Source organism: Parasteatoda tepidariorum, chromosome 3 (assembly GCF_043381705.1).
Source record: "Parasteatoda tepidariorum isolate YZ-2023 chromosome 3, CAS_Ptep_4.0, whole genome shotgun sequence".
NCBI classification, from domain to species: domain Eukaryota; kingdom Metazoa; phylum Arthropoda; class Arachnida; order Araneae; family Theridiidae; genus Parasteatoda; species Parasteatoda tepidariorum.
In genome coordinates, this window is record NC_092206.1 from 90,159,173 (window position 1) to 90,167,564 (window position 8,392).

Below are 8,392 nucleotides of genomic sequence, written 5' to 3' on the forward strand. Positions count from 1 at the left end.
AATTATTACTTTAAATTTTAAGTAATGGTGAATTTTTGTCAATTCATATTTAACCAAATATCATGCGTATATATATATTTAGAGAGAGAGATAGAGAGATCAAGTTGATATAATTAAGAATAGGGTTCTTGTTCCATTTACTGGTAATAGAACTTCATGGATATTTGCCTTACTCTATATAGTTAGCTCGTTTTTTTGGAAATAATTATTTTGAAATTTTATATTTCATTTCTTAAATTTTTTTTAATGCTTCTAATGCTTAACTCGGTACATTTTTTGCTTGTAAATTCACAAGCATAAGCATGTCTAACAGCATGACCGCACTTTAAAACTTTTTTTTTCACATATAAAAAATAAGCAGGATTTTTCTTTTGTTTCTGATTGGTTTCATTTGCACGATTCTTATTCATTAGATTTCCTCCAACAAAACATCATCGTAACTGCTCAAATTTTTCCCCACCTTTATCTATTATGCTTGATTTCCCCTTTGTATCTACTGCACATAAACATTGCTAAAATTATTCAGTTAACTCTGTAGTAGGCAATACTTTAAATTGAAAATTATATTTATTTTAAATTGAATTATTGAACTTTGTTTGTTTACCCCGTCATATCATTCTTAATAAAGTGAGTTTGTTATCTTTATTATAAATGATACTTTCATTCTTTGCATCTAAATAATTTAATTAATACTAAATTTTCGCTAAGTATACCGTAATTTTCTTGTCACCCACTATATTTTCAACAATCAAAAATCATCGTAGCTATTAAAAATTTTTCATGCTTTTCTGCTGTAAATACTGCTTATTAATTTCGACACGTTTATTTTAATGGACCCTTTCTATCGCAATAGTATTATTTTCTTGCCTTTGGATTAAAAAAAAGATGTTTAAATTTTAACACTACCATTTTCTATCAGACCGATTTAAATAGAAAATATTCCGTTTAGATTTTCTTGAAAATATTATTTATTCACGTTTATAATATTATTATTTTCTTATTTCCTCGCATTCCGATTTGAAATTTGTGTATAATAAAGTTATCATAAATCATATCATATTTTTGTTTTAAAACTTGTAAAGATTTAATCTTATAAAGTTATATTCTGTTAAAAATTTCTTTTCTGAATCGGTAAATTTCCTAAGATTTTTTTTTATTATTATTATGATGAAATTAAATAAAATGAATAAAATTTGGGCGAACGAAGGTGTTACTATTTTCATGTTTTAACTTGTAAATATTAGTAGGGAAGACTAAAGCCAGTTGACACAAGAGTGGGTTGTAGTTATAACTTATTCTATTTCCTGCTCTTCTATAAATTGTGTCAACTCAAAGATTCCATAGTATGTAACAAAAGCGCAGTGCTAACGTTATATAGTAGGAATATAAGCATTTGATTCTTTTTTTTTTTTTTTTAATTAAGTCATTTTACTCAGGTTTATTTTTGTGTTGACTGAAATTATGTCTACTATATAATTTTATGCGAAAGTTTAATGAAGAAAGTTCTGCGTGAATTCTAATAACATGCTACTGTGAAGGGTTATATATAAGGCTCGGGTTTTGATGACATTTGCATTTTTTTTTTCGAACAATATTTGTCCTTTAGATAATTTTTTTAGATTTATAGGGCATTTCTTTAGATTTATAGGAAATTTTTTTTTTTTGAATTTTGGGGCGTATTTTGCACTTTAAAGCATTTTTAAAGTATTTTGTTAATTTTTGCCACTTTTCATTATTTTTTGCGGCATTTACATTGAAGTTTCGATACAAAATGAAAATGCTTTGGAGACAATATAATTTCCTTTTTTTCTGTTATTTTAGGATATAAAGCATATTTTTCAAACTTTAATTATCGTAGAAAAAATATTGCATTGCTTTATACTTTTTTAAATGACTCATAATGATTTTAAGGAGAAAAACATTATTTTAGTTCAATATTTCTACTTTATTTAAGTCATGTCAGAAGCATTTTTAGCGCAATTTTTACATTTTTAGAGCATTTTGTGTACTTTTTAAGGTCATTAGTTGAGATTTTTCAAACTCCGGGCATCAAAATCTGGGCTTTATATATATATACCCCAATGATTGCTGGTAAAACAAATTACGTGTAATTTTTTTAATTTAATTTGAAATTGAATAGAAAAAAATATTGGCACAACATTATTTACATCTTATTAACGAATAATCAACAGTTATTTCATGACATGAAATAGTTTTTTGTTCTACGAAAGTTGAAATTATTGTAGTATTCATTCACAAATTTTAGTAGAATTCATTCACATTAATACTACTAAAAGCCATTCTGTTCTTGTGTTCGTGTAAACATTCCCTTTATGATTCGGCTAAAGCCTAGTACTGAACATATAAATATTTTCATTATTAATCATTTTTTAAAATGACATTTTATATTACAGATATATTGTTATAACAAATTGGATTAGTTCATGACAGTAAGTTAATATTTCCGTTCACTAAAAAGGCAAATAGTTTAAATATATTTAAGCATACATCACGCAGTGACCAAAAATAAAATTTTCAGCAGGAAATAAATGAGACAAAAATGTCTAATTTAAAAAAAAATGAAATATGTATTGATATTAAAAAAAATTGATATAATTATATGTTAATTATATTTTCCTTTTAGAAAAGCGAAAGAACTGGCAGAATTAGCTGAACAGCAGCAGTTAGAACCACAGCAACTAGAACATCAAGAACAACATCATCTAGAGCAACAGCAGCAAGAACAACATCAGGATGTACAGCAACACAGAGAAGAACAAGAAGAAGGGTATGATATCGAACCAGCTCAACTCTTGCGCACAGAAGAACTTGAAGGGAGAAGAATAATTGATATTGTTTTTTTCCTGAAGCAAGTACGGAGTTTAGATATGTGATTCTAAATTGTTACAAGCACTTTCAATAAATTAATTTACGCTTTGAAGCCAACAAAATTTGAACAAAATTTTTTGAAACAAAAATTTAATTGAAATCGTAATTTATTTAAATTTTTTAACTGAATCTACATTTAATACTTTTAAATGAAATATATATCTGATATATTTTAAATTAAATATATATTTAAAAATTTTTAAGTTAAATATTTAATATCATAATACCATCATTATAATATCATAATAATATCATAATAATATTTAATATCATATTTAATATCATAATATCATAAACCGAAAGTATGAAAATAAAATAGAATAAAACTTTTTTATTCTCCATATACAAATGTCTTCAGGAGTGAAGCACCCTATTTTTTTTCGTTTTATGTGTGATAAAAAAAAATCAATTATATTTTTCTTATCCACAGCAAAAAGGGGAACTTTAGGGAAAAACTTAATGAAACTACTGCTGAGTTTTCTGATGCATTATTTATTAATTTATTGCAAAGTGGCATACCCCACTCCGCCAAAATCTTGTTTCTTTTAAAACTAGTACGTCAGAAAATTTCTCCCTAAAGAATCTTACTTTTAATAGAATGCATTATTATTCATTTTCCAAAGCTATTCCATCTGCTAGAAAAATCTCACTTCAATTAAAATTGACAAGGATTCCATATCTAGTAACTTTTTACTTCAGCAAAGTTTCAACAATTTCAATGAACTGAGTTTATGTAAAATTTACTTGTTCTTTTATCCGATACATCGAAAGAAAAATGAAAAATAAATTTACAATAAATATAATAATTAAAAAAAAATACTGACTCATAGTGAAAGAAATATCAAAAATGTTCATAACTGTCGTCACAGCCACCATACCGAAAATCATCCTTCTCTATAAATGCGATTGTGAAATAAGTGCTAGTTTCTATTTGCATCCCGATAAGTAAAGGTAAAAGTTTTGAAGCAGCTCAGCTAAAATTTTGTTTCCTTAATTTCTTGGATTATTAACCATATCTTTGATTGACCGTGAGTTGTTAAAAGCTTGTGACCTACGAAAGAGTTTTAAATCACATTTAGAGGTGTAAAATCAAGTGGAAAATAAAAAATATAATTATGATTTTAAAACTATTTTTAAAAAAATTAATTTTTTTTCCATCAAATTTTGCTATAATCAAAAAGTCAGATCAGAGAAAAGAACTTGTGCTATCAGCAGAAAAAGATTTGTAATCAGAGAAAAGCACTTGTTCCAACTTACGAACGAACCACGCATAAAAATTAAATGTTTTAAATGAATCTTATTAAAGTATTGCATTCTTATAAAGTGCTTTGAATCATGTTAAAAGATAGGTTTTTTTTCTTCCAAAAATTATTCCCCTTGAAGTGTATTTCTGCTAAAAGAGGGGCAAAAGATTCTGCTAAAAGAGGCATTAATAAACGGAAACTAATCATGGAGCTTTTAAAGAAGCTTTATTAAGCGAGATGCGATATATGCTTGTAGCTTTCTTCTCTTGTTTATTCACTGTGCAAAAGAATCTGTTTGGACAAAAATATTTTGACGTCACTGCTGATCGTAGGGAGTAACAGATAACAAAATCCCCATCTTAAGCCTGGGTACATTTAAGATACGACGCAAGTGTTTCACTTGAATAGCTATTTAAGACGATAAGCGTATCTTCCCGAACTTAAGACCGTTGCATACGTCGAGTGACGTGTCTTAAGACTGTTTCAGTTGAATCCCAGCCTTAGTAAACCAGATACGGCACTTTTCACTCATTTTCAGATACGGAAGAATGTGACAGTATCTTTTTCCCAAACATTTATTGCTTGTTATCAATATTGGCTACGTTGCCAATCACCACAGCAACTGCAGAAAGAACTTTTTCTACTCTTAAACGCGTAAAAACAGCAACAAGAAATGCTACTAAACAAGAAAGGCTAACTTTATTAAGCATATTTCGGGATATTCCGGTTTGTCCTAAAAAAAGGAATTAAAAAATTTTCTTCAAATCCCCGACGCATGTCTTTGTCAACTTTGTTTACAAATTGATTATAATTATTGTGTAATATTAATTGAAAAATAATTATTATGTAATATTTCTTAATTACTAGTTTAACTTTTGCAAACAACAGAATAAACAATATTTGTTACCATGTTTTTCCCCTACTTTGCATGTCTGAAACTGCCCTTGCTTCTTACCATATCCCCCCCCCCGAAAAAATATCCTGGCTACGGCCTTGCCAATATACATTCTGCAATAAGGCTTAGATTTCAACTTGGCTTTAGATATACCCGGGTTGTAATAATGACTGTTTAATAAGTAATCAGGTTTGTCCTCAATAGCCCCCACAGCTTGTAACATTTGCTGTCTTGTGTTATAATAGTGGATACCGAAAAGAAAGAAAAACATTTTTTTTTAAATATTTTATTTTTCAGATACCTGTCAAGTGGAGATTCTATGACGAGCATGGCCTTCAATCACAGGATTGGTTTATCCACAGTTTCTGCAATCATAAATGAAACTTGCGAAAGTATTTGGGGTTGCCTGACTCTTATTTACTTGAAAAAACCGAATGAACAGACGTGGGAGCAAAAGGCCTGCACCTTTTTGGATGTTACAAACTTTCCGAATTGTGTCGCGGCTATTGATGCCAAGCATGTTATCATACAAGCTCCCGGGATCAGTGGCTCTTTCTACTTTAATTATAAGGGAACTTACTGTATAGTGCTCTTGGCAGCATGTGACGCCACATACTGCTACATTTGTTGCTACATAACTTACGGATAAACCACGCATAAAAATTAAATGTTTAAAATGAATCTTATTAAAGTATTGCATTCTTAACTCTGATTTTTTTTCTTCCATAGGCAGCTATTGTTGGCTTTTACACAAGAAAAGTTTTGTTCATGGGAGTGCGAAACAAATATTGCGCTAAATGTGCACGGGCAGAATTACGTGGAAAGCTTGCTGCAGACCATAAATGTTTCTTAAACTGGACAGGGACATCAAGTGCAATGGAAGCGAATATAATTGTCGATGGATTTAAATGTAGTGTCGAGTTGTACAACTCCAAATATTCGACAGTTATAGGAGATGGAGACAGTAATGTCTATAAAAAAATCATTGATGCAAGACCGTATCCCGAACTAACTGTCGAAAAAATTGAGTGTAGCAACCATTTGCTGCGGAATTTATGCCACAAAATTAAAGACATAGCTAGGTCGGGATCAAATGGTGACATTACTGCCAGAAAACTGATCATTTCAAACATAAAAAGGTTCAGAAATGCCGTTACAATGGCAACCAAGTTTAGAGGGCAAGAAGAGGCAAGTTTAATCGATAAAGTGAGAAAATTAAGGGAAGACATCCTTAATGCCCCCTTGAACGTTCTTGGTGAGCATGATAAATACGCCGATTACTTTTGCAAGAAACCAAGAAAGAATACAATTTATAGTACCATTAAAAGTTCGGCAGCTTTTTTTAAAGTCATGCAAGCATTTAATATGTTATCTGACAATGCAAAGAGTTTATTGTACAATGTCAACAATAACTCTGCAGAACATTTCAACTCGGTTGTTGCAAAATTTGTTGGTGGGAAGAGAATTAATTACTGCCTTAGGGGCTCGTACCAAGGTCGGTGTAATGCTGCTGTTTCGAGTTACAATTCTAAAACACCACTATCGAATCTACATAGGACGTTATACAAGTCTAGCCCAAGTTCAGTTTTAAAGCGTTTGGAAAAAAAGAAAGTAAGAAGGAATTCTGGGCGCAAAATAAAGCCAAAGAAATTATTTAATAAACCAAAGGAAGAAAATGATAAATATTATGGGGAAAAAGCAGAAAAACCAGATATGAACTCTCAAATTTATGAAGAAAAGAAAGATTATGTGTTAAAATCCTTAACTTTAGATGAAGTATCCAGGAAGAGGCTGCAGTTGGATACCACTCTTCAACGCGATTCATCTCTATGGGTCGAAGAGAGAAGAAAACGAATCACTGCTTCCAACTTCGGTACCGTTTGTTGCAGGCTGCCTCACACAGGGTGTGGAAATTTAGTGAAATCGCTACTATATTCAAATGTGGATACTAAAAGTATGCAGTATGGCCGCTTCAACGAAAAACATGCAATTGAACACATCGAGAAACATTTGGACATTCGTGTTCAACCCTGTAGTCTCTTCGTAGATGAAGAAGATTTTTATTTAGGGGCTACACCAGATGGACTTATTGATAACGATGGCATACTTGAGGTCAAGTGTCCCAGTTCGTGCAAAGATATGACCCCTGAAGAAGCTATAGTAAAAAAAAATTTACTTTCTAGAAAATTGATAAAAAAAACAAATAAAGAGGAAATTAACTTAAGGCACAAGCATTATTTTCAAGTTCAGGGGCAATTACATATAACAAAACGCAAATATTGTTTATACATAATGTGGACCCCTAAAGGAGTAAAGATAGAAAAGATTTTCAAGGATGACAGGTTCTGGAATAAAGAAATGAAATTAAAACTTCAACAATTTTATTTCGATTGCATTTTGCCAGAACTTGTTGATCCTCGACATACGCGGTCAATGAAAATTAGGGAGCCTGAATATATTATACAAGTGCAAAATGAAAAAAATCTTTCTAAAAAATAGGAAACTATTGTAGTATAATTGTTAAGAAGTAGTTTCATAATTGTTATATATATTCGAAGATTTTTGTCAAACTGTTCAAAATAGTTCACTTTTGAAAAATTATATTGTAGTTTTATTTTTTATTCCTTGCAACTTTTCTCAAGTTTCCAATGCTCAGTAAATTTTTTGCTTGTAAATTTATAAGCTTAAGCCTGTCTAATAGCATGACCACGAAATAATTTTTTTTTTCACAGATAAAAAAAAAATTAGCAGGATTTATCTTCTGTTTCCGATTACTTTTATTTGCACTATTTTTATTCATTATCATCGCAAACCTATCTATATTCAAAACCTTCCCACTCAAAAAGAACATAATGAGGCCGTACCCAGGGAAAAATTTGAGTCTAGATCAAGAGGCCTTCAACTACAGACTATGCCGAGCAAGAAGGCTCATTGAGAACACTTTTGGCATCACAAGTAGTCGCTGGCGAATATTAAGAAAGCCAATTGTAGCCTCTATATCAACAGTGGAGAAGATAGTGAAAGCTGTTGTTTGTTTATACAATTTTGTTTGCCAAAACGAAGTTAATTCAACTGTCTGCCAACGCCACTACTTGCCTTCTGCATATGCAGACACAGAAGTGGATGGGATAATAAAAAAAAAAGCAAGTGGCGTGAGGAATTAACTTCGCAGGAAACCCAAGAGGGAGAGGGTTTCCTAAATTTGAAGCAAATTGCTACAAATGCTTATTCAAAAGAGGCAAAAGCCATAAGGGAAGCATTTAAAAATCATTTTGTAAAGAGTCCCTTACCATGGCAAGATAAAATTTTGTCCCGGGACTAATAAGATTTTTAATAATTTAATTCCATTTTAATTGCCATTTCA